Source organism: Crinia signifera, chromosome 1, assembly GCF_055691185.1.
Source record: "Crinia signifera chromosome 1, ASM5569118v1, whole genome shotgun sequence".
NCBI lineage: Eukaryota > Metazoa > Chordata > Amphibia > Anura > Myobatrachidae > Crinia > Crinia signifera.
Window position 1 is genome coordinate 85,168,844 of NC_139217.1, and position 27,298 is coordinate 85,196,141.

A 27,298-nucleotide genomic window follows, 5' to 3' on the forward strand; every position below is an offset into this window, starting at 1 on the left:
TATAATGCTGACCTGCTTAGATATACGCCAAATGTGCAATCCATTATCAAACTGATTTGGCTATGGAATCGCTGTATACAGTGCAGGGGCTTTTTATATACCGTATATAGAGAGAGAGAGATATTTATTTATTATATTATACATAGGCGTGCGCAGGGGGGGTGCCGGGGGTGCACAGGCACCTCCTAATGACAGGACCTTGCTGCACGATAGCAGCAAGGTCCTACATCACAGAATATAATTTTTTTTTTCCGGGAGCCGGCTGCCTGTAGGGGGAGCTGAAGTGCACAGACAGCTCCTCTCAGGCCTTACTGAAACAGTGCTGGACGAGTGGCCGGGTGAGGAGTGAGAAGAGGACTTCCTGGTGTTTGAATGTGCTGCAGGTAAGCTGGAACAGGGGGATTGTATGTTATATGAGGCTATGACTTTGTTTTAGAGGGGAAGGGGGAAGGTATACAGTATTGGTCTTTAATAATGCTGGCTGCTTTTTTGTTATGTCATAAAGGTGTGTGTTTATCAGCTTGTTGTAAGTATACTATGTGTGCATAGGGGGGCTGTGTATATGTGCACTACGTGTGTGGGAGGGGACTCTGTGTACTGTGTGTGTATGTGGGTGTGCAAAGGCTGTGCATATGTATACTATGTGTGTGGGGGGCTCTGTATGTATGTATGTGTGTGTATACTATGGGCCTTATTCAGATGCACTCGGCTGCATGGGGGGGGGAGATGGGCGGGGGGGGGGGGGGGGCGCCGGTCTGCTCCATTACCATATGGGAACGCCCAGCGTTCCATGGGCGTTTCCATGAGAACGCTGGGTGTTCTCATGGTAATGAGGCAGTGACGCAGGTGTGTGGGGCGGGTAGCTGACATCACCGAATGTCAGCTGCCCACCCAGATCCACGCCAGCGTGCACGCAAATGTAAGTAACTTAAAAGTCACTTATATATGCGTGCACGCTAAACATCATTCGATGGTCGGTGACCATCGAATGATGTGGGCGGACACCCGAGCAATGCGAATGGATGTTTATGCAAAACATCCTTTCGCTGCTGTGCGGGCTAAGCCGCACTTTGCTGGGGCGACGGGGGGGTGCGGGCGTTCGCCGGGCGGGGTTTGATGGACTCGCAAGGCTGCGAATTCGCAGCCTTGCGAATCAACCTGAATAACCCCCTATGTGTGGGGGCGGGCATTTGCCCCTGGGTACTTGGGGTACAAGTGTGGTGCACCCCCTAATAAAACGGGCTGTGCACGCCTATGATATTATATAAAATGTGTGTGTGTGTGTCCTGACAGACACGGGGGCAGATATTTCTCTGCTGTGACTATCAACAATGACATTCTGCAGCGTCAATTTAGAATTATCGACCCATCAAGACTATGAAGCCAGGGAGCTGTGGTAGGGTGGGATGCGGGCTTTATATCGGCACAAGAAAGGTCGACACTCATTAGGTCAACACCAGAAGGTCGACAGTGACTGAAGGTTGACAGGGTCCTTAGGTCAACCAGCGCAAGGTCGACAATGCAGAAGGTCGACACGTTTTTTTTTATTTTTTTCCCCCACTGTGGTTCCAGAACAGGCGGTATTTCATGCCCTACCATCTACTAGGGTATGGAGAGACAATAGAATAGTGTGCCAAGCATAGCGAGGGACTGCCGTACACTTAGACACTGTCCAGAATTAGAATTCTAGATCTAGACACCTAAAAAAAATATATGTGTCGATATTCTGCATTGTCAACCTTCTGTCGGTTGACCTAATGACCCTGTCGACCTTCAGTCCCTGATGACCTTCTGCCTGTCGACATTCCGGTGTTGACCTTAGGAGTGTCTACCTTTCTTGGGTCGACCGAATGATCCACACCCGGGTAGGGTAGTGGTAGGCTTTGGGTAGGAGAGTTAGGCAGTGAGTGAAAGTGCTAGGGCTAAGCTGCGGGTGATAGGGTTAGGCTGCAAGTGGAAGATTTAGGGTTAGGATGGGCGTGGAAGGGCTAGCGCTAGGCTGTGGCTGATAGGGTAATGCTGGGTACACACCAGGACGACTAGGGCCCGATCCCCTCAATCTAGATCCAATTCCGACCAATTAGATGTAGATTGTGTGGTGATTGGGCCCTTTTCTGTCCTGGTGTGGACCGATACCGATCCGATGCGCGGTCCCGCGGGTCAGTCGTTATTCAGATCCTACCTGCTGCAGGTAGGATCTGAATAACGACCATACTGCCAGGTGCGGGTCGCCATTGGATCGGACCCGCTCACGGTGCACATCGTGAGCGGGTCGTGCCCCCCGCGTCACCGTGAGCGGGTCGGACGAGACACTGACGACCCGCTCACGATGTGCATCGTGAGCGGGTCATCGTGGTGTGTACCCTGCAATAGGCTGCAAGTGGAAGAGTTAGGGTTAGGATGCGGGTGGGAGAGGTAGGGCTAGGCTGTGGGTGATAGGGTTAAGCTGCAAGTGGAAGAGCTAGGGATAGGATGCAGGTAAGAGGGCTAGGCTGTGGGTGATAGGGTTAGGCTGCAAGTGGAAGAGTTAGGGTTAGGATGCGGGAGGAAGGGCTAGGCTGTGGCTGATAGGGTTAAGCTGCAAGTGGAAGAGTTAGGGATAGGATGCAGGTAAGAGGGCTAGGCTGTGGGTGATAGGGTTAGGCTGCAAGTGGAAGAGTTAGGGTTAGGATGCGGGAGGAAGGGCTAGGCTGTGGCTGATAGGGTTAAGCTGCAAGTGGAAGAGCTAGGGATAGGATGCAGGTAAGAGGGCTAGGCTGTGGGTGATAGGGTTAAGCTGCAAGTGGAAGAGCTAGGGATAGGATGCAGGTAAGAGGGCTAGGCTGTGGGTGATAGGGTTAGGCTGCAAGTGGAAAAGTTAGGGATAGGATGCAGGTAATATGGCTAGGCTGCGGGTGATAGGGTTAAGCTGCAAGTGGAAGAGCTAGGGATAGGATGCAGGTAAGAGGGCTAGGCTGTGGGTGATAGGGTTAGGCTGCAAGTGGAAGAGTTAGGGTTAGGATGCGGGAGGAAGGGCTAGGCTGTGGCTGATAGGGTTAAGCTGCAAGTGGAAGAGTTAGGGATAGGATGCGGGTGGGAGGGCTAGGCTGTGGCTGATAGGGTTAGGCTGCAAGGGGAAGAGTTAGGGTTAGGATGCGGGTGGGAGGGCTAGGGCTAGGCTGCGGGTGGGAGGGCTAGGGCTAGGCTGCGGGTGATAGGGTTAGGCTGCAAGTGGAAGAGTTAGGGATAGCATGTGGGTAGGAGGGCAAGGATGCGGGTGGGGGAGTCCTGAATATTTTGCAGATGGTAGGGTTAGGCTTTAGGGTGTAGAGTTAGGATAGGGATACTCATTGTTTACCATTCTGGTGAACTCCGCTCTGCATTTGGCCGTATACTTTTTTGGACTGTGTCTGCAAAAATACTCTGTGGTTCACTTGGGTTACGGCATATGCCAGTTAATTACTATTGTGTTTCCAGTACTGTATGGCATTGTCTTGGGCTGGCAATTTAGAGTGCAAGTTCCAGGACTGGAGTGCATGATCGGGTTACAGTCTATATACTCAGATGTCCACTGGTGTTTTACTTTTAATCTTTCTCTGCTCTGATCTTTTCATTGAGATTCTGGGGCCAGGTCTTATGTCACAGGTTACAGGAGATTCTGTTTCCTAACTGGATTCCGGTTCCATTCTGCCAATAATATGCTGCTTTGAGTTTTTGCTTCTGGTGTGGGTCTTTAGCCTGGCTGGTCTTAATTGTACATTAGGTGAGAGGTCCTCCAGTGATGGCTCCTGGTTCCATTTAAGTATCCTTACCTATCTGTCTGGTAGCCTGTATAACCTTTGAGTAAGATTACCATCAAGCCTCCTTGATCCTGTATTCCTTAGCTCAGGGGTAGCCAACTTCAGTCCTCGAGAGCTACCAACAGTTCACGTTTTCCTGCTCACCTCGCAGGTGCATTCATTACCGACTGACACATTTTAAAATGGAAAATGTTAACTGTTGGTAGCTCTCGAGGACTGGAGTGGGCTACCCCTGCCTTACAAAGAATACCCAAACTGCGTCGGAGATAACACAAAATGGGGGTAATTGCAGTTTCCATACTCTCAGAGTAGGGTCCCAACAAAACTAATAGGTCCATGTTTTTTTTCTTCACATGTAGAACTTTTCTAGAGCTGCACCTCTTGTGCACAGCTCTTTGCGATAATACAGGAGGACCAGACTTTCTCCAGTTGTCTCAATACTGAGAGTTATGTTTATAAGAGTAAAATAGGGTTTTGTCCAGCATGTTAGCTCATGAAACCATTTTCTTTTCCATTTGCCTATATAAGCAGAGAAGTAAAGAGAAATCGCGATTTTTCTGACTTCCTTTCATTCGCTATATTCTTATCTATAGCCATAGGATCTGCGTCGGTCCGGTATTTATACAGACTAGCTGATGTGCAGGGTGTTAGTTGGGCAAACATTTAACGTCTTTTAACCCCCTTAATAATTGATACCCCTATTGTATTCTTGCTTAGTGAGTGCCTGCACATAACTGTGACAGTTTCCAGACCACACAGCAAGTCACATGTTCCAGCAGAGTTGACCAGCTGTCATATTTTCCAGAGCACAATGGTGATGCATTGTCAATAGCAGGTGGAAGTTTTGCCACCTAACTCTGAAACAAAGCAACCAATCAAACCAATACATTTCTGAAAAATCTATGGTCCAAGAGCTATAATATGGTATATGGTGTGCAGTGCTCAAAAATGGCTTCATATAAACAATTTATAAAAATAATCCTTATACTATTAATACATAGATGAAATTGAGAAAGATGGAAAATGAAGCACACAGCAGGCCAGTTTTCGATGCACCAGGACAGGTCCTTTTCAAGTGCAACGACTCAGCATTTCTCTTTCTATAAATACTATATACACCATATCTACGCTTCGATAGCGAAACCACAGGTAATTGACTAATACTCAATTTCATCATTTTTACTAAATAGATCCCTCAAACATTCACTGAAAACTCTGTTCATCTCCGTAGCTCACCATGACTCATCTGGGCTTTCTCCTAAATGTCAATGGTACTTTTTCTAACATTTTCAACCAATTTAGCCTTCACACAGCCCACACATTCAGCCCACATCTTCCTACTCTTTCCCTGAGCCTGCACAGTCCTCTCTACTCTTCTTTTACATTTTAATAAGGAATATCTAGAATTCCTGCAAATAACCACTTACATCGACATGGGTTCATCGCATTCTGCCATCCTTGGATAACGGAAAGTCATTTCTTATGGATATTCCAACACAATAATTCTAAATTGAGTTTGTTTGGACAAACGGACTGTTCTCTGGAAATACAGAAGCAAACATGGAATTTGCTAACAGGTAATTTCAGTAGAACACTAGCAAACATCTTTTTGTTTAAACAATTTAAAGGTTTTTATGGTTTTTCAAGAAAGCCGTTGGTGTTTGCAGATCAATATAAGCTGTGCTTCTCTCTCTTACTTGCTGACATTGCAGTTGACAATGACCAGTTAATCCATACAATAAATTGTAAAATCAATGTATGACCTGAGATTTCCTTACTTGGAATGAAGTCATCTAGCATACGGACAATGTAATAATTTCATCCTGAGATGAATGGACTATGATAAACCTTAAGTAATATCTGCAATGTTTACCATCAATAACAAAGGTATATACTGTATGTGTATTAAGCTTTTACTAATGTAACTGCATGATAACCATTTATCTACTTTAAATCTCAAATGGCTAGATGCACTAAGCTTCAAAAAGTGATATGGGTCCATTTATCATTTAACATAGTAACAATACATAGGAAAAAATACGTTAGTCCATCAAGTTCAACCTATCTAACTTGTAACTACTGACTTGAGTAATGCTGTGTACACACGGTCCTATTTCCTTTCCGATGTTGACGATATAGTCAACATCGGATCGGCATCGGATCGGAACTCGATCCGATCCCGATGCGCGTTCACGTATCGGAAGCCAGAAAGTCTTGGCTGCCTTGTCTATATAGTGCAGATCTGCACTATATAGTCAAGATAGGATGCAAATCGGATGTGCCTTAAGATCCTATCCACGATCCTATCTGATCAGATCGTGGATAGGATCTTAAGGCACATCTTACGTTGTGTACACACCATAAGTCATATCTATAGGATTCCCTTAGTGGCCAAAATGCATCCACTTTTGATTTAAATTCATTAACAGTAGTTGTAAGCACCCCCACCGGCAATGATTTCCAGAAGAAGAATCCTCTACTTAATTCGGTAAGGAATTTATTTTCCTCGAGCCTCAGTACATGGCCGCGTGTCCTAAGTATAGGCCTGTTACTGAACAAATCACTTCCCAGTTCCATACGATTCCCAATCCAGTATTTGAGCATATTAATCATATCTCCTCTCAGCCTCCATTTCTCCAGTGAAAACATATTCAGCCTGGTTAACCTATCCTTGTATTCTAGTGATTCAAGACCTTTTACTAGCTTAGTCACCCTTCTCTGTACCTTTTCCAATTCATTTATGTCCTTTATAAGGAGCGGTGGGGCTAAATCCCCAAAATACCTGTTTTCAGGGGTTAGCCGCAAATATTAACTAACCTGAACGTATCAGGAGGGACCGCAGCAGAAATCTTCGATCCCTGCTACGGTCTGTCCTGCACTGCTGCCGGCAGGTAGCCCAGGGACCCGAAGCGAAACCTATAGGGGATGTGATGCTGCCTGATGTATCAATATCGGGCAGCTTCGCTTCGGGTCCCTGGGCTACTATCATTCTTAGATGGCGGTAACCCATTATAGCCTATGGGCTACAGACCGCACTGCCCCGGCCGTTAGTGGGGTTGATGGGAGGTCACCGCAGACCGCGCATTCGCAGATGCCCTGGCACCCGGCTGAGCACATCGCAGGGATTGGCTCCTTTCGGATCACTGTCCCTGCGTGTGCAGTATGATACATCCCCACTATAGGATTGCATATTACAATGTGATCCTGGGTGGTAATATTCTGCGCAGATAGCATGGCGCCGTGCTACTTCCGGGCTCTACGCTCGCCACAAACTATCTAAAATTAACTTAACTCCATGCCAACATGGATAGTTCATACCCCCACTATCCATGTTGGCATGGAGTTGATTTTAGATAGCGTGGTGAGCGTAGCGAGCCACCGAGCCCGCAGCGTGGGCGAGCGAAGCGTGAAACTACACAAGTACCTTTTATTTATCAAAATACCAAAATGTCAGAGTGTCCATATATCAGGGACCAAATAGGAAAGGAACATTTTGAGAAGTGAGCCTGGGAGACCAGACTTTGGGCCAGAAGTACTAAGCTTGAAAAGTGATAAAATGAAAAGTGATAAACCACTAGCCAATCAGCTCCTGCCTGCCACGTCACAGACTGTGTTTGAAATTTGTCAGACAGGAGGTGATTGGCTGGCTGTCTATCACTCTCCATTTTATCACTTTTGAAGCTTAGTGCATCTGGCCCGTTGTGAAATGTTTTGGAAGAATGATGTATTATGGCAGTCATGTACTCCATCCTGGACATAATCGACTGCATGGGGGATGATGAGGGTTTTTTACAGTCGACAGCTATTTGACAAGTCATAACAGAAACAATGTGATGAAACAGTTTATTTTGGTGCCGGGTAAGAGTGGGGAGAGCTAATGGAAGTAGGAAATATTTGGGATCAGAAGTCAAATAGGCGTGAGAGTAGAGTGATGATTTCAAATATTAGCTTATAGTTTCGGACAGGACCACCAGATTTGTAAAGAGGTACCCTAAATTCGGCGCCCCCCCACCGTGAAAAAAAAAATACAGTGTCATATTATCAGGGAAACACGGTAGGAGGAGAGCCGGGACCGCAGACAAGTAGATCTGCGGGTCCCGGCGGTGGTGGTGGCAGCGAGCAGAGGGGTAAGGTTGGTCCCGGGTCCCGGCAGCAGTGCAGCGCATTGATAGACCCCCAGCTCCCACACTTACTCAGCGCCTCCCCGCGACTGCGGGGTCTGCAAGGCTATTGTTACGCCACTGATCCCAAGTGTCAGGGAACATAGTTTTAAGTCAGGAAAGTACATAATGGGCAGTTTTCAATGCCACGGCTAGGGGGTTTTATACGCAGAGGAGAAGCCAACCTCACTGTATTCAATGTTAAGGAGAAATCCTCACTGTCAGAGAACAATTTGGGAAAGTAAAGAGCAGGGGAATGAATATGATGGAGTTTATCCCATCACTATGCAGTGCTCAGGAATCATTGTTCTAAGAAAGATCACAATGCAGTATATCTCTGATAAATATGCACAGTAGTAAAGAAATAACTGTCCTGAGGTCCACATGAAGAGAGCTACAGTAATTGCACAAATATACTGAAACTTTGCTGTCCCCTTGTGGTAGAAGAGAATACTGCAAGCAGCAGAATGTGAGATCCAAAGCAAGCATAGTATTTAGTAGTATAGGTTTGGAGATAATCTATCTGACACTGCAGAGGCACTGTAGTTAAAGTAGAAAGTGTAATGGTTAAAATGGCACATGGTCTGTTGTCTATAAATATACACATGATTCCTGCACTGCTCTCTTGTATGAATTGGTGTGATTAGGACCACTAGCAAATAATCAACATACTTAACATTTAGTTTTTTGCGTGTGTTGACCATTTCGACCTAATGCAATTTTTGTCCGTCCAAGCATTTTCCCGGGGTGGACCGCTTTCCATAGTAGGACTCTTTTTAAGATTTAGTAGGAACATAAAATGGTACAAGGGTATTACAAGCTATATATTAATGCTGCTTATAAATCAAGCGGACTTGTATAGGGTATACTAACACATAGCTGATATATCTCATAGGGCCGTATTCAATGCGGCCAGCAAGGGGTATTTAGCCACGACCCTTGCTGTTTTAGTGGCTGCACACGCTGTTTCCATGTTGCTGTGAAAACCCAGCAAGGTGGAAACGGCGTGTGCAGGGGGTCAGTTGAATACTGATCATGAGAGCTGTGACAGACAGCTCACAAATATCATTGAATATACCCCATAATATTTTTCCTAATTAAATATTTGTGGCATATTCCCAGAAAATGGGTATTAAACACAAACATTAGGCATCACCTACATATATGAAGAAGGGGACCGCAGCAAGTGTCTTTGATCTCTGCTGCAGTCTGTTTCCTAGAGAAGGGATGGGGAACCTTCGGCCCTCCAACTTTTGCTAGAACGGCAATTGTCTGTCAGTTGTTTGTCTGTCAATTGTGTTTCAATTGTCTGTCTGTCAATTGTCTGTTAATTGTCTGTCAATTGTCTGTCTGTCAATTGTCTGTCAATTGTCTGTCTGTCAATTGTCTTTCTGTCAATTGTTTGTCAATTGTCTGTCAATTGTCTGTCTGTCAATTGTCTTTCAATCGTCAATTGACAGACAGACAATTGACAGACATACAATTGACAGACATACAATTGACAGACAATTGACAGACAGAATAATTGTTTGTCTGTGAATTGTCTGTCATTTGGCTTTCAATTGTATGTCTGTCAATTGTTTGTCTATCAATTGTCTGTCTGTCAATTGTCTGTCAATTGTCTGTTTGTCAATTGTCTGTCTGTCAATTGTCTGTCAATTGTCTGTCAATTGTCTGTCTGTCAATTAAATATTTGTGGCATATTCCCAGAAAGTGGGTATTACCCACAAAAAATAGGCATCACCTATGTATGTCTGTAAATTGTTTGTCTATTAATTGTCTGTCTGTCAATTGTCTGTCAATTGTCTGTTTGTCAATTGTCTGTCTGTCAATTGTTTGTCAATTGTCTGTCTGTCAATTGTCTGTCTGTCAATTGTCTGTCTGTCTGTCTGTCAATTAAATATTTGTGGCATATTCCCAGAAAGTGGGTATTACCCACAAAAATTAGGCATCACCTACATATATGAAGAAGGGGATCGCAGCAAGTGTCTTTGATCTCTGCTGCAGTCTGTTTCCTAGAGCAGGGATGGGGAACCTTCGGCCCTCCAACTTTTGCTAGAACGGCAATTGTCTGTCAATTGTTTGTCTGTCAATTATATGTCAATTGTCTGTCAATTGCCTGTCAATTGGCTGTCTGTCAATTGTCTGTTAATTGTCTGTCTGTCAATTGACTGTCTGTCAATTGTCTGTCAATTGTCTGTCTGTTAATTGTCTGTCTGTCTGTCAATTGTCTGTCAATTGTCTTTCTGTCAATTGTTTGTCAGTTGTCTGTCAATTGTCTTTCAATTGTCAATTGACAGACAGACAATTGACAGACAGACAATTGACAGACAGAATAATTTTCTGTCTGTCAATTGTCTGTCAATTGTCTGTCATTTGTCTTTCAATTGATTGTCTGTCAATTGTTTGTCTATCAATTGTCTGTCTGTCAATTGTCTGTTTGTCAATTGTCTGTCTGTCAATTGTCTGTCAATTGTCTGTCTGTCAATTGTCTGTCAATTGTCTGTCTGTCAATTGTCTGTCAATTGTCTGTCAATTGTCTGTCGCTCAATTGTCTGTCTGTCAATTGTCTGTCTCTCAATTGACAGACAATTGAAAGACAGACAATTAATAGACAGACAATTGACAGACAATTGACAGACAATTGACAGACAGACAATTGACAGACATACAATTGACAGACATACAATTAACTGACAATTTTCAATGGGTGTTTTCAATGTTAAATGTGCCCCCTATAAGATAATTAATTGTATAAGTACTGTAATGGGTACTTACAATGGTAAAAGCACCCCCACGCCACCCCCACTATCAATGCCAACCCAAAGCGTGACGAGCGCAGCGAGCCCGCGAGGGTCGGCGGTACGCGTCCTCCGACCTTTTCATACCCCCACTATCCACATCGGCGTGGAGTTGATAATAGATAGTGTGGCGAGTACATCGAGCCACCGAGCCCTAAGCGCGGCGAGCGCGGCGAGCGCAGCGAGCCCCGCGAGTGGACGCGGAATACATGTAAAGTAATACTCGTCCCCTCGCGGGGCGTGCTGCGCTCGCCACGCTTCGGGCTCGGTGACTCACCACACTATATATAATCAACTCCACGCCAACGTGGATAGTGGGGGTATGAGAAGGTCGGAGGACGTGTTGATAGTGGGGGTGGTGTGGGGGTGCATTTAACATTGTAAGCACCCATTAGGCTGCTTATACAATTAAAAATCGTATAGGGGCTTATACAATTTAAAATCGCATCGTATCGCATGCAGCCATATGGCATGCGATGCGATGCCATACAACTTAATATCGTGGGCACCATGCTAGGAAACAATTAGCTTGTCTGTTTGTCTATTGCCTGTCAATTATCTGTCAATTGTCTGTCTGTCAATTGTCTGTCAATTGTCTGTCAATTGACAGACAATAGACAGATAATTGACAGACAGACAATAGACAGACAATTGACAGACAATACCTTGTCTGTCAATTGTCTGTCATTTGTCTGTCAAATGTCTGTTAATTGTCTGTCTGTCAATAGTCTGTCAATTTTCTGTTAGTTGTCTGACTGTCAATTGTCTGTGAATTACCTGTCAATTATCCGTCAATTGTCTGTCTGTCAATGGTCTGTCAATTGTCTGTCCTACAATTGTCTGTCAATTGTCTGTCTGTCAATTGTCTGTCTGTCAATTGTCTGTCTGTCAATTGTCTGTCTGTCAATTGTATGTTAATTGCCTGTCAATTATCTGTAAATTGTCAATTGTCTGTCTGTCAATTGTCTTTTAATTGTCTGTCAATTGACAGACAGTCAATTGACAGACAATTGACAGACAATTTTTCACGCCTATTCTCCCTTTTTTCACAACTTTTATATGTAGTGATATTAGTTTGCTATTCAATTCTTCCCCGTCTTTTAAAAGTTTACAGTTTTTTAAACTTCTTTTATTTCACAGTCATTTTCAATGGGTTTCGTATTCAAATGTTTGGTGATAAGTTTCACGCCTTTTAATAGTCATTTGAACTTGGTCAATTTCTCGTCATTTTATTCACCTGGGTGTCGGGTGGTGATAAAAGTGTTATTTTTTTTTTTTTTTTGATGAATGGCTTATTTAATGATATTTCCTTTTTTTTATAATGGGTTAAGGATAAACTTTAAACATAATAAAATGCAATTGAGCAGGGGTTCTCAAACTCGGTTCCCAGGACCCCACACACCTCACATTTTCCAGGTCACCCGGCAGTGCACTCATTACTCATTGACACATTTTAAAAGATCCACAGGAGCTAATTATCTTACTTGTTATTCTGTGAGGAGACCTGGAAAACATGCACTGCTAGGGGTCCTAAGAACCAAGTTTGAGAACCTTTGCAATAAAGTATAGGCACACATCCGCCCATAGAGTATAGGCACACCCCCCCCCCCATAGAGTATAGGCACACATCCCTCCACAGGGTCAAAAGGTCGACACATGCGTTAGGTGAACAATGGGAAGGTTGACAGTCAAAAGTTTGTCCCTAATGTTGACATACAGTAGTCGACATGGACACCGAAAAAGTGCCCTGCGTGTGCTCGCCATGCTTCGGACTCGGTGCCTCGTTGCACTCAACACACTGTTATATTCTCCCTCCACGCTCTAGTGGATGGTAGGGCATGAAATACCACCTGCCGGCACATGTCGGCTCAGAAAAACGTGAAAAATTCATGTAAACACTGACCTTCCCAATGTCGACCTAATGCTTGTGTTGACCTTTTCCATGTTGACCTAAGCCCTGTTGACCTTCAGTGGTTGACCCAATGCATGTCAACCTTAATAGTGTCGACCTAATGACTGTATACAGGCAACCCCCCCAACTCCTTCACATACAAGTCTCCCAAGTGTGTGTGTGTGTCAGACGGATCACCCTGGTGGGTCAGCGGCTGCCGGCTTCCTGTACAGCGCAGTGGCTCGTCTTCTCTCCTGTGGGCAGCAGGCTCCATGCACAGCGCAGCAGCTCGTTGTCTCTCCTGTGGGCGGTAGGCTCCGGCTCCCTGCACAGCGCAGCGGCTCATCTTCTCTCCTGTGGGCGGCAGGCTCCGGCTCCCTGCACAGCGCAGCGGCTCGTCTTCTCTCCTGTGGGCGGCAGGCTGCAGCACACATCCTCTGCTCTTCATCTTCCCCAGCAGCTCCCTGAATGTGGCATCCGCCTGCTCGCACATCTGCTTTTCAGAATCACAGTGCAGGACACATCAGGGTGTAGTTGGACGAGGGCCATGCAAATTAATTGGCGTCTGCTTAATGGGGTGAGGGTCGCTCTTATAATGGAGACAAACTTGTATGACTGGGCAGAGGGCAGGGTAAAACAGGGTGGAACAAAAGAGGGAATAAAAAATGAATAATATGGCACGCAAATAAAATATATGCAATCCGTGATATAAAAAAAAGGGATAAAATGGGCGTGAGATTAAAAGAGGGGAATACATGGGCGTGATAAATAACACAACTACAACAGATTAGACGTCTAAAGAAAAAACTTTTGAATAGCGAACCCGACCATTACTTCAAAAGACTTCAGATGCGTGAATTTGAAACGTGTGATAAATACATACCTCCCAACTGTCCCGCTTATCACGGGAATATTATATTTTGGGACATTCCCGCGTCCCTCACGCCGCCGGCAGTGTCCCGCGGCGGGGGGGGGGCAGTTGGAGTCCCCCCCGTAGCACAGCGTCTATTCTTGCAGGCAGGGGGGCTGGGGGTTGGCCAGCAGCTCATAGAGCTGCTGGGCATGCCCCACAGCGGCGAAAACCGGGGGCGTGGCCTCGTGGCAGTGCCACGATTATAGACCACGCCCCTTCCAGATAGGCCACACCCCTGAAAAAATCGCCCTGTCCCGACCCTGCACCTCCAAAAGTTGGGAGGTATGTAAATATGACACCCAAAAGTAAACATTTGAATACCCCTAATGGAGTCTGAAAAATCATTTGAATTGTCTGTAATTTTGGACTCCTCCCATCACTCTGTGCCTCCACAATGCTGCCATGTATGCTGCCACAGCTGTCTGCTGACCACACATGTGATGTGATGACCTTCTGCAGTAACTTGCTGGGGTCCCGTAATTTATTTTTATTGTCTGATGGGGTTCCAGAGCTAAATAGTTTGTTTACCCCTGGACTAGACTAATGCAGCAGTATCACTGGACTAGACTAATGCAGCAGTATCACTGGACTGGACTAATGCAGCAGTATCACTGGACTGGACTAATGCAGCAGTATCACTGGACTGGACTTATGCACCAGTATCACTGAACTGGATTTATGCAGCAGTATCACTGGACTGGACTTTTGCTGCAGTATCACTGGACTGGACTTATGCAGCAGTATCACTTGACTGGACTTATACAGCTGTATCACTTATACAGCAACCAGAGGCGTAACTAGAGCTTTGTGGGCCCCATAGCAAAATCTTGAAAGGGCCCCCCCATGAAAAAAACACATAGGCCTCCACTTTAAAAAAAAAAAAAAATCCTCTGCACTGCAGGCTCACCCCTTTCACACTACACAGAGATGCAGGACAATAGGTAAGAGATAGATAAAAGGTGGTAGGGAGGGTATAGAGAGACGCTAGACGGTGGGGAGGGGATACAGAGACACTAGACGGTGGGGAGGGGTTATAGAGACGCTAGACGGTGGGGAGGGGATACAGAGACGCTAGACGGTGGGGAGGGGATACAGAGACGCTAGACGGTGGGGAGGGGATACAGAGACGCTAGACGGTGGGGAGGAGATACAGAGACGCTAGACGGTGGGGAGGAGATACAGAGACGCTAGAGTCAGACGGTGGGGAGGGCATACAGAGACGCTAGACGGTGGGGAGGGGATACAGAGACGCTAGACGGTGGGGAGGGGATACAGAGATGCTAGACGGTGGGGAGAGACACTAAAGGGTAGGGAGAGAGGATAGTGTGATGTTGGGTGGCAATTACACTCTAGTAACCAGCACCAATAAGCACTAATTACATACAAGTGGGGTAATTACATAAACACATTTACTCACCTCAGACTGCCTGCAGTTGCTCTTCTAAATCATTCTGGCTGTCAGGCTCTCTCTGGTCATGTGTTCAGACCAGGGTAGAGATACCACCTGACCACAGCCCGGTCATCTCAACTAGCCCCCTGACTGTTGAATACCCTGCCTGCCCTGGCCACCAGGACATCACCCCGGCATGCCGCTACATGGGATCAGCATAAAGCAGCCGCCCCCCCCCCAGACAGTGCCCAACATTAGCGCCGCAGCCCCCCTTAACTCCCCCGCTGGCCGCCCCCTGACATCAGCGTCTCCCGGCCTCACCCCCCCCTGCCCAGGCCTCTGCCCGGTATCTGCATTGCGGTCCCTTATAAATCCCCGCTGGCCGCAGCCGCCACCAGACCCGCGACTCCCCCCCTGCACATGGTGTACATGCATCAGCGTCAATTGACCCCCTCGCACAGCGGACGTCCGGACTCCATCCCCATCTGTCTGCCATCACCGTTGCCGGCATCTGCATGACCTGGACCCCCCACCGGTCACGCTGATTGTCAGCGGTCACACAGTCCTTCGCAGTAGATATTAGCAGTGAGCTGACACTGCTCCCTGGCCGGCACAATAATATAAAAAAATGAAAAAAACACCTGGATGTTGCTGGGGGTAGCATGCTGGGCCCGCGGGCCCCCCCCCCCCCAGCTGCTGGGCCCCATAGCAACTGCACCCCTGCACCCACTTTTACGCCACTGACAGCAGCACTAGGCAGCACAGCACCACAGGACTGGACTTATTGCCGCACAGGACACCAGCACTAGTCAGCACAGCACCACAGTACAACAGAACTAGGCAGCACAGGACTGGACTTATGGCAGCCTAGTGACAGGACACCAGCACTAGGCAGCACAGCAGAACAGGACACCACCACAGAACAGCACCAGGTTGCCACCCCAGGTCCATGGACCCTTCCTCCCAGTTCCCTATACAATGCTGGAGTGTAGATGGCGGCGAACCGCCTGGAGTTTATAAACGCTGTCCAGATCTCGTGAGATCCAATGCGGGATGATGACATTTTGCCTTGTTCTGAGCTCTGAGTCTGGGCGGCAATACCCGTCCTGGCTTGGATCGGGGGTGATCGGAGGCATTCGGATTCCCAGAATCCAAACTCGCTCATCCCTAGTACAATTATACAAAGTATGCCAGCGCTGGCTGAATGATGTATCTCTGTACATCATTCAGCCAGCGCTGGCATACTTTGTATATTTTTCTTGAATTTTAAGGGAGTGACAACCAGTATTCCCTCTAAGCTGTGCGCATGTGCACGCGCACACAACTCGACGAGCGTGCGCACAGACATTACAACAGAGCGCACAAAGCAGCAGTGGTCCCTTTTTGCAGTTGTGGACTCAATGAATGTGTGTTTCACCCATTAACTACATTGTGTGCTGTGTTTTGAATGTTTAAATTTTTAATATCATTTTGAAGTAAAGTTATCACAAATGCTGAACGTCATTTTCCAGTTATATAGAAGTGACGCACAAATTTTTTTATTTCTTTCCAAAGTTGCACAGCCAAAATCTTTTGCCGCACACAGCCTTCGTAAAATTATAGGGAACGTTGGTGACAACCCCTTGTCAGCTGCTGATAATAACGCACCACACACCCAGTATTGTTTGTTCCTAGTATAATTATGTTTGTTAGCATATATCGCCACCTAGTGTTGGTCTGCGAAATAGCATGCTCATTTAACAAAACTAGAAAAAGAAAACAGTGCTTGTGGAATTGAAAAGAAATTATGAAAATGGCACACACACACACACACACACACATTAATTATTAATAATATTAACACCGGCCGGTAATGAAATAAAAGGTTAATTAACCTGACAGTTAAAAAACAGCACTTTCTGTCTACAACCAGATATAAATAACAACCACCTCAATTGTCCAGCGTAATCCTTAATTTCAAGTCAGCCAATATGACAAGCACAATTTTGATCTTTTAGAGGATAGATGTTAGCAAAGAGTTCATCATAATTTTTATCACAGTTCTCCTGTGCCCAACATAAATAAATCACATTGAAAGCTGTGTGTTAGTGGATGCAACTTTAAACACACTTCCCTTCCAAGCAAAGCAGGTTAGTATCAAGCTTCATGTGCAGCCAATCAGGGCCGGTGCAAGGCACCGGAGCGCCCCAGGCGAGTCGGGCTGGGGGCGCCCCGGTGCCGGGGGGGGGGGGTGTGGTGTGTGAGGTGTGGGGTGGTACCTGTCCTACCGGCGCTGTCTATTTCAATCTGGCGGCGGAGGCAGCGGGGGTCCCTGCAGTCTATTAAAAATCACGAGCGCTATCCGCCGGGCTATGCGGAAGCGCTTCTAGTGTGAAAACACTGGCAGCACGCTGATTGGCTGAGATCAGCGTGCGCCGTGCTGCCAGAGTTTTCACACTAGAAGCGCTTCCGCATAGCCCGGCGGATAGCGCTTGTGATTTTTAATAGACTGCAGGGACCCCCGCTGCCTCCGCCGCCAGATTGAAATAGACAGCGCCGGTAGGACAGGTACCCGGGCGGCATTTTCCGCCCTCCAGTGGCCGGCGCCCTAGGCAAATGCCTAGGTTTGCCTAGTGGTGGCGCCGGCCCTGCAGCCAATCAATGTTGCCACACACACTCCCCTAAAATGCTTGGGCACACCTGTGTTTATTCCAAAGTTGCCTAACCTCCTGCATTCTGCAGTAGACTCCCTGAAATAGCAGAAATCTCCCTCTCTCCCTCATTAGTTTAGCAATCTCCCTCATGTCACCTATCCCACATTACACTGTTACATTTTTTTGGGGAAAAGGAATGAGAAATAGAAACATTTACATTGAATCATCAGCACCATTTCCCAGCACTTTACCAAGTATAGTAGCTCTTACTAAGGGCGGGATGTATTAAAATACATTGCTGCCCTTCGCCGCCCCCCCCCCCCCCCCCGCCGCGATGCTGCCGCATATGTACTAACATATGCGGCTGGCATCGCGGTGCGGTGAGGGAGGCCCCCCGCGATACCTGTACACTGGTGTGCGGGGGGTCACCGTCACCTCCCTGCCGCCACGCTCTCCCCTCACGCCGGGGACAGCTATGCATGCTGTCCCCGGCGCTTCCTCCTCCCCCCTGCAGCCGGAAGGCTGTCCGGCTGCTTCACTAGGGGGAGGCAGGGCTTACCTTCCGTGGTCCAGGAGGACCCTTCAGGAAGGTAAGCCAGAGGGGGGGTCGGCGAGGCGGCGGGTTTGCGTCGGCGGGTGGCGAAAAGAAGCCCATAGGCTTCTATAGGGTATCGCCACCCAAAGGTGGCGATACCCTTCAGTGCGGTATCATTTTTGATACATTGGAAAATGCGGTAAAACCGGGGTTTTACCGCATTTTCCATTTGATACATCTCGCCCTAACTGCTGTGGGGCTCATCTACATTTGGATAGAAGTCATTTTAAATTATACACCCACACTTCTAGGTGCCACATCACAATCTCTTTTCACAATCACCATATATGGAACTAGACACGCTCTTTGGGTGGAGCATGGCACGCCCCCTCAATGGGGTGCTGTGCAAAATTCTACTACCAACTATAATCTCCATGAAACTAGTTTCCAAAAGTAGGCAAGTATGGTTTATTCTGACATGCCTGCGTTTTTTTTTAGCACGCCCATGAAACAGCCATTTACCACCCCCAAATGCTTCATGTCAGTCAACTTGCGAACAGCTATTGATCAAATATGTGTGCAGGATGTCATCGCGCATGCGCATTGCGGCTCAGATGCATGCGTAGTCTGCTGATAGCTGCTGTGCAAATTCCATTAGGTCTGAATCAGACCCTAAGTGAAGTTCTATTTGTGCTATTCAGGGCCGCCGCCAGGAATTTGGGGCCCGGGACTTATTTTTCAGTCCGCCGCCACCGGACTGCTACTACTACTGCTGTACTGGGGGCTCTCTGTTAAGAATCAATTTAAACATGCTTGGGATAGGCATATGAATATCCTTACAAAGAAATAAGGATTAAAAAGGGTTGAGATTACCAGAAGGATACAGGGGTGAGAGAAGGAAAAAGAGAGCAAGAGGTGCAGCAGTGACGGGGGAACGGAGAGGTGCAGGGAAGGACTTCTTAATTGTCACATCGACCACTATGTGTGTATATATATATATATACTGTATATGTGTGTGTCTGTGTATTATGATTTTTATTTTGACCTTTGCAAGCGCAGCATTTTCATAGGGGGAGGGGTGTCCATTACACACATACAGTACACACATTCTTTTGTACATACACACACATATAGCATGCATACACATTGCAGACAAAAACACACACATTCACAGCATACATACATACATGCACATCATATACCATATCCACAAAAACACACACAACATACAGTACAACCTCTTCCCCCACACCCTCAAATATCAGAGGAGTGTACCTGTTTAGGTGCCGAGGACAAATCCCTGCCTCCCCTGGCCAGCTCTGCCCACACACCCACACAGAGCACTGACTGGGAGGAGCTGCGCGCTGCCTCCGCAGCTAACTCCCCCTGCTGTTAGCCCAGCGGCAGTGTCTGCCACTCTGACAGGAAACAGCTGCTGGAGCACGGTGGCGAGCAGGGGGGGTTTCTTGGTACTTGGAACCCCCTGCGTGCACGTATGTTAGGGCCCCCCTGTCTTAAGTACCCTGGGCCCCCCACAGCCTTAATCCTGCTCTGAAGCATGGAATTGTTTAAACCAAAATAGTAATTGATTGTTTTGTGTGTTGTAAAGTTCACAGTTGAGAGGGTATTTACCCTGATTAGGGAGTGCTAGTATTGCCTCCGGAGTCCTCTCTAGCAGGCGGCACAGTAGTCTTTGAGCACTAGGGTGCTTAGTAGAATCTAGCACTATGCAAGAGTCTATGTGGTAAATTTACTAAGAAGGGAATTCTGTCTCAGATGGATTGTTGCTATGGACAACCAATCAGATACTACAGTATCTATTATCTTCTAGAATGCGCTAAATAAGTAGATTCCCCCTACCCCTGATCTCTGGGAAAATAGTGAGATGGCCATTTTGCTTGTGATTTTCTAATTGCACATGCACAAAATGCCCCCCCCCCCCCCAATAGCCGCTGCACCATGTTCCCCCTGACAGTTTGTGTTCTCGCTGCCGTCAATGGGGAAATTGGCAGACGAGAGCGCTTACCTCCAAACTTTGCAGTTGAGCAAGGAGGGACATCTGGGTACGCCATAGGCGCAGGACCAAAATATGGGAGTGTGACCTCATGATCAGGGGGCATGGCCTATGATTGTGGCACTTCCAAGAGGCCATGCCCCATTTTTGCTGCTATGGGGGCATGGCCAGCACTGTGTGAGCTGCTGGCCACGCTCCCCAGCCCCTCTGCCTACCTAAATAGATGCTGTGTGCACATCGTCTATTCACTGCTGCTCTGCTCAGCAGAGACGTGACCAGTTGGGAAGTACGGGAGATTTTTAAAGAAATGGATGCAGCATGTGCGGTGCTGGCCCCCTTGGACAGATTGCACCCATTGGAGCAGATGGGTGCACACCAGCAAATCAACTCCCAGCTGTCATATTTCAAACACAGCTGATTGGCTGGTGCGTTATCTCCTTCCACATTATCTCCAGTTTATATCTTCGCCAGGCTTAATACATCTGCCCCATTATACTGTAAATACAACAGTGAACACCTGTCAGACTTTTCAAAATCTGTAACAGCCCATTCTCTTACAGTACATAACTTTTTTCAACTCTCACCGTTAAATCAGGTTTAGTAGGCTTTAGGAATGCACTGTGAATGTTGTAAAATTAACCCTTGTGTGCACTTGGGCTTAAAACATATTCTATGATATATAATATATTTTACAGTACACAGCACCGTGCATTAGAGTGAATGGGGTAAGTACAGTAAGAGTAATTTAATGATAATGGCAAAAATAAAAAAAAGTACATTAAGGATTTCTACATGTGTCTCAGCTGTAACCACAGACATGCTATTCCAAGCAGTTACACTTTATGTGCAGCTGAAGAACTCTGAGCGGCATGTAACTAACCACTCCCTATAAGAGGGCGAGCCCTAACTCCAGTATTTTTATCTTTGCCAGCTACTGGGCCTCCGTCTACAATTCAAATGCTCGGTTCCTGTTGCCGGAGTTTCTTTATATTGCTGTTCCTGCAACCTGTGTACAGACTCATCTCTCCTATGAACAGTCAGGAGCTGTAAGTCTCTACATTAATGTGATGCAATGTTTTAGTTACTGTTCTGTAGGTATTTGTAAACCCGCTCTCACCAGATATAATATCTCAGTGCATAACAGCTCATATATAGACAGGGACTGGCTTTGTTTCTTTTGAATGGCAAGTGCGTTTGCATGAACATTAACTTTCTAACAAAGAACAGACTGGTCCCGGGAAGAGTACAGAACGGGTTCTAGACTGTGCACATTGCAATAACACAGCTTAGTCCTCATTTGTGCTAGTTAATGCGGTTACCAGTCCGTGTGACTAGGGAGCACAGTAATAAATTCAGTCAGCTTCGTAAAGTAAAATATTGGCAATGTCTGCCTTTATCAGTGCTTCTTATTTGGACCTTTGGACCCTGTGGCTGCCCATTTGCAAAGCAAAACACTTAGGGCTAAATTTACTAAAATTTCTACAATTGAAAAGAGGTGATGTTGTTTATTACAACTAATCAGATTTTGTCTATCATTTCTCCATTGCATCCTAGAAAATGATATACAGAATCTTATTGGTTGCTGTGGGCAACATCACCTCTTAGAATTTTAGAAGCTTTCGGGGTGGTATTTAATGTGTGACGATATTTCCAACTGTCTGTGTCCCGATATTTCCGACAGTGGTAAACATCGGCACATTTGCACAAGATCTATTCAATCTCCGACTGTTGGAAATGTTCAGACGGTTAGAAAAACGTCCGCAGATTCGTCAATTTAGTGCCCATTTTCTACAATGCAGATTCGCCTTTTACAAAGTTGATCGCCGAGGGATCTGATAGATCCTTCATTAAGAAGTGACAATCTCCGGCTCTGATCCGATGTGCACAGGACCGTGCGTTGGATTGAAATCGGAGGATGAACACATGCAATTTAGGCCCTTTTTTCCAATGCCTTGAAATTGGAATTGGATGAAAAGGGTTAAAATGGAGAAATTAGTGGATGGGTGCCTTTAGAATTTATCTACAGCACCCCTAGGCCAAAAGTTAAATAAAATACTGTATTCATGAAATAAATTGTGTTTATATGTCATCTTTAGGTTTAATTATGCAGTGAGGGACAAGGTTTGCACTTATTTGTACACATATTTTATGATTGCCAGCCACAAGCAATGATTTTTGCCTTTTACAGTAAAAATAATTAATTTGAATTGGTCCAGAACAACCAACTAGAGATGAGCGGGTTCGGATCCTAGAGATACGAACCCCCACAAACTTACCTGATCCGAGGCCGGATCCAGGAAGTTTGATGGTCGCTGCCATTTTTCTGAGTTCAAATCGAGGCCGGACGTCATCTTCCCGCTGTCGGATTCTCGCGAGACCTGGGGATATATAGTTCCCGGCGGTCGGCGCCATTTTCAAACAGGCTGGTGATTTCAGACAGCACGGATGTGTCCGTGCTGTCTGCTGAGCGGAGTGGGGGGATGACATGCTGGGGGGGATGTCATGCTGGGGGGGGGATGATTTATGCATAGGGGGCTGCTGCTTGTGCTACAGAGGGGGCTACATTATTTAAATTCAGCAAAAAAAATATTTTTTTAAATGACTGCTGCCAGTGCACAGTATAAGTCCAGGGTGACCGAATGTGTGCTGCATCAGTCCAGGGTGCCCGCATGTGTGCTGCATCAGTCCAGGGTGCCCACATTTGTACTTTATCCATCCAGGGGTGCCCACATTTGTGCTGTATCAGTCCAGGGGTGCCCGCATGTGTACTGTATCCATACAGGGGTGCCCACATGTGTGCTGTATTTGTCCAGGGGTGCCCACATGTGTGCTGTATTTGTCCAGGGGTGCCCACATGTGTGCTGTATCAGTCCAGGGGTGCCCGCATGTGTGCCGTATAATTCTATGGGTGCCCCCTTGTGTCCTGTATCAGTCCAGGGGTGCCCGCATGTGTGCCATATAATTATATGGGTGCCCCCCATGTGTCCTGTATCAGTCCTGGGGTGCCCGCATGTGTGCCGTATAATTCCAGGGGTGCCCCATGTGTCCCATATCAGACCAGGGGAGCTGCCCTTTTTTTTTAATAAAAATAAGGTGTTTTTTGTTTTTTTACTGCAAGGGCTGTTAAATGCGCTGTAGTCCAGGGGTGAGCCAAGAGTGCTGTATAATTCATGGGGTGTTGCTAAGTAAGGTGTGCTGCTCTTTTTTATAATTAAAAGAATACAAATGTTTATTTTTACTGCAGGAATTTGTCTGCCGTATAATTCCATGCCTGCCGCCATGTGTGCCGTATCAGTCCAGGGGTGCCGCCATCTGTGCCGTATAATTCCATGTGTGCTGTATTAGGTCAGGGGTGCCACCATCTGTGCCGTATAATTCCTGGGGTAAGCCAAGTCTGCCGTATAATTCATGGGGTGCTGCCAAGTGTGCTGTATTAGTCCAGGGGTGATGCTAAGTGTGCCGTATCAGTCCAGGGGTGATGCTAAGTGTGCCATATCAGTCCAGGGGTGAGCCAAGTCTGCCAAATAATTCCTGGGGTGAGCCAAGTCTGCCGTATACTTCATGGGGTGCTGCCAAGTGTGCTGTATTAGTCCAGGGGTGATGCTAAGCGTGCCATATCAGTCCAGGGGTGATGCTAGGTGTGCCGTATCAGACTGGGGGGATGCTAAATGTGCCATATCAGTCCAGGGGTGATGCTAAATGTGCCGTATCAGTCCAGGGGTGATGCTACCTGTGCCAGATTAGTCCAGGGGTAATTCTAGGTGTGCAGTATCAGCCTACAGGGGATGCTAAGTGTGCCATATCAGTCTAGTGTTTGTGCCGCACACTTGTGTGGCTTATCATAGTTATCCAGCTACCTCGGTGCAACCTTTTGCCCTAAAAACAATATTGTAAGGTGTGAGCTGTTCAGAATAGACTGGAAATGAGTGGAAATGAATGTTACTGAGGTTAATATAGCGTAGGAGCAAAAAATAAAAACCAAAATTCTGCGATTTTAGCAGTTTTTATGCTTTTTTAACAAAAAATCAGAACCCAAAACCCAAAAAATCCAAACACAAAACACATAGGAGGTGTTTTGCCAAAACCCATTAGAACCCAAAACCTCAAGGTAATCAGAACCCAAAACCCGAAAAGTGGCCGGTGCACATCCCTACAACCAACCCAAGGCACCCCTGCAAGGGTCTTAAGGCACCAGTGGCATAACAATGGGAATATTCCCCTGGCAATGAGCATGTAACCACATTTTACCTCTGGCAATGAGCAACAAACCCCTTGACAATTAGCATTTAACACCAGGGAACAAATAAGAAACCCTTGACAAGGAGAAAAAACTCCTAGCAATGAGCATGTAGACTTTTTTGGCTGGGGGTGCAAAATTCCATGTTACGCCACTGCAAGGCGCACAGTTTGAGAACCACTGGTTTAGGTGAAACTTTATATAAAAGCATTAAAAATTCACAATTAAAATTTCGTTTTTGTTTTTAAAAAGACAAAGAACAGAATGAATTGTACATAGATTTTTCTCATATACAGGTTGAGTATCCCTTATTCGAAATGCTCCGGACCACGAGCATTTTGGATAAGGGATTTTTTCCGATTTTGGAATATATATATTTTTTTCCATACTTACTTGGTCCCCTGGTGGTGCCCCAATGGTCCTCGACGTCCACGGTGTCCCCGTTTCCAGGGGTGCATTGTGCATCCGCGCACTTGTACAATGCACCCCTGGGACCGGAGATGCAGCTGAAGAGGATCCCGGAGGCCGCCGTGGACATCAGGAGACGAGGTAAGTATGAAAAAAAAAAACACGGTTTTCGGAATATTTCGGAATATTTTGGATTCTGGAATACATGGATAAGGGAGACCCACCAGTAATACAATTTAAGAAGAAGGTACTTATGTAGTATCTGGGCTGCCGATTTTCTGATTGTATGCCTTACCTTAAGGCATACAATCAGATGCGATTCAACGCGATTTTCGGCAAAATCGCATGCGATATCGCATGCGATGCGATTTTGCATAGGATTCAATGTTAACAAGGTCCTGTTCATTTCCCCACTATCCAAGTGGGCATAGAGTTGATTTTATAAAGTGTGGCGAGCGCAGCGAGCCACCGAGCCCAAATCGTGGCGAGGGGACGCGGAAAACATTTTACGTAATCCGCGGCCCCTCGCGGGGCTCGCTGCGCTCGCCGCGCTTCGGATTCGGCGGCTCACTGCGTTCGCCACGCTTTATAAAATCAACTCTATGCCCACTTGGATAGTGGGGAAATAAACAGGACTATGTTAACATTGAATCCTATGGAAAATCGCATCAGATCGCATGCGATATCGCATGCGATATCGCATGCGATATCGCATGCGATTCGATGCGATTTTTCCGACCCGATTTTAAAATCGGGCGCCCAGATACTACATAAGTACCCAGAAGAATCTAAAATTGACAAAACAAACTATAGTCCACATGTGTTTTTTTTTTGCATTTTTAAGGCTATATTATGCTCTAAAAATTACAGGGATAAACTTTTAGGGGTACATTTTTTCGGATTTTTAAATATATATTTTTTTCCATATTTACCTGGTCCCCTAGTGGTGCCCCGATGGTCCTCGACATCCACGGTGTCCCCTGACTTCCTGCAGGATCCTCTTCAGCGACATCTTCGTTTCCAGGGGTGCATTGCGCGAATGCGCGGGCGCGCCGGGGGTAGTGACATCACCGACGCGCCCCCCCCGCACTTTTAGGGGTAAATTTACTAGATCCAAAAGTGAAAACAAGTTGCACCTGGCAACCAATCAGATTCTGTCTATCATTTTCTAGGATGCAATAGTGAAATGATATACACAATGCGATTGGTTTTTACAGTGGCGTAAGTTCGTCCCAGGCGCCCGGAGGCAAGATTTTTGTTGGTGCCCCCCATCACCACTACTTTATTAAATATGATGTACAGAGCCGGCCCTAAGCGTAAATAGAACTTTGTGGGACCCATAGCAACATTTTAAAATGGCCCCCTCTACCTCTACCCCATCCTTTGTCAGTACAATGCCCCGTAGGAGAATAGGAGACAGATGGGAGTTAGAGAGAAAGAGGGTTTCATGGAAAAAGAGGGAAGGAAAAGAAAGCGAGGGATTTCAGGAAAAAAGGGATGAGAGAGAAAGGACATCAGAGGGACTAGAGCAGAGCTGGGCAACACCGGCCCATCAGATGTTGATGGACTACACATCCCAGGATACTTTGCATTAGTTTTGCTATGTGGCCATGCTGAAACTGATGCAAGGCATGCTGGGATGTGTAGTTCATCAACATCTGGAGGGCCGGTGTTGCCCAGCCCTGGACTAGAGGGAGGGTTTCAGGAGGTAGGGAGGTGCAAGAGAAAAGGCTGTAAATGGGAGTGAGAGAGTGTCAGTGAGGATAGTACAGAGAAAGTTATGGAAACAGGGTAGTCTCTAGCTGATTGATGTGTAACTTGCTACAGCAACCGTGCAAACAGGTGTCATTATAAGGTGTTTTAAATGACTGTGCAGGAACAACACTAACACTAAGTACACAGCTTTTGAACAATTCCTGTACAGCCACTTACTGTAATAAGTGCAGAGCACTCAGTGCCCACCGCAGCATCCCTAACACAGTCCTGGACACGTCAGGCAAACAGCATCTGCCTTGCCCAGGAGACTACAGCCAGAGTCCGACCTGCAGAAATGCCACATTGAATCCCGGAAGTGCGCTAGGGGTTACAGCTCACGGGGATCAGCAGCAGGCTAGGTATTACAGCTTCGGACGCTCTTCCTCCATTACACGCTGCACAATGCTGGGCTGGCCACATCATCCGCACACAGCTCTGGACGGCGACGCTGTAAGAGGCTGACAGGGAAGTGGAGCGCAAATCCTAGTAGCTTGCCGGGAGATGCAGTGACATGGAGGCAGCCAGTGATTGGGGGCAGGGGGAGCTGCGGACCCTTGATCAGCAAGGGTCCCATTGCAGCTGCACCCCCTGTAGTTACATCACTGCTTATCGGGTCCACGCCCCGTGCATATCTACCTCGCGGGGATCCAGCGCAGCATGGGTCTGCTTGTGTTGGGGCCGGGGCAATTCTCCAGAGTCTCCCGCCCTGCTGGCACGGAACATAGGGAGGCAATGGAGCCAGTGCCCCCTTTAAGGCTGGCGCCCGGCGGCAGATGACTCCA

At 46.8% G+C, this 27,298-nt stretch overlaps 1 protein-coding gene across 1 annotated transcript in view; it reads left to right on the top strand.

Moving 5' to 3' along the window:
* The first annotated feature begins 305 nt into the window (after positions 1-305).
* TLR3 (toll like receptor 3) overlaps positions 306-27,298 on the top strand; it is a 55,059-nt gene continuing 28,066 nt past the window's right edge. Inside the window, exons 1-2 of the mRNA XM_083169214.1 lie at positions 306-383; positions 21,048-21,162. The gene's annotated coding sequence lies outside the window, so the exon portion shown is untranslated. The remainder of the gene's footprint in view (positions 384-21,047; positions 21,163-27,298) is intronic.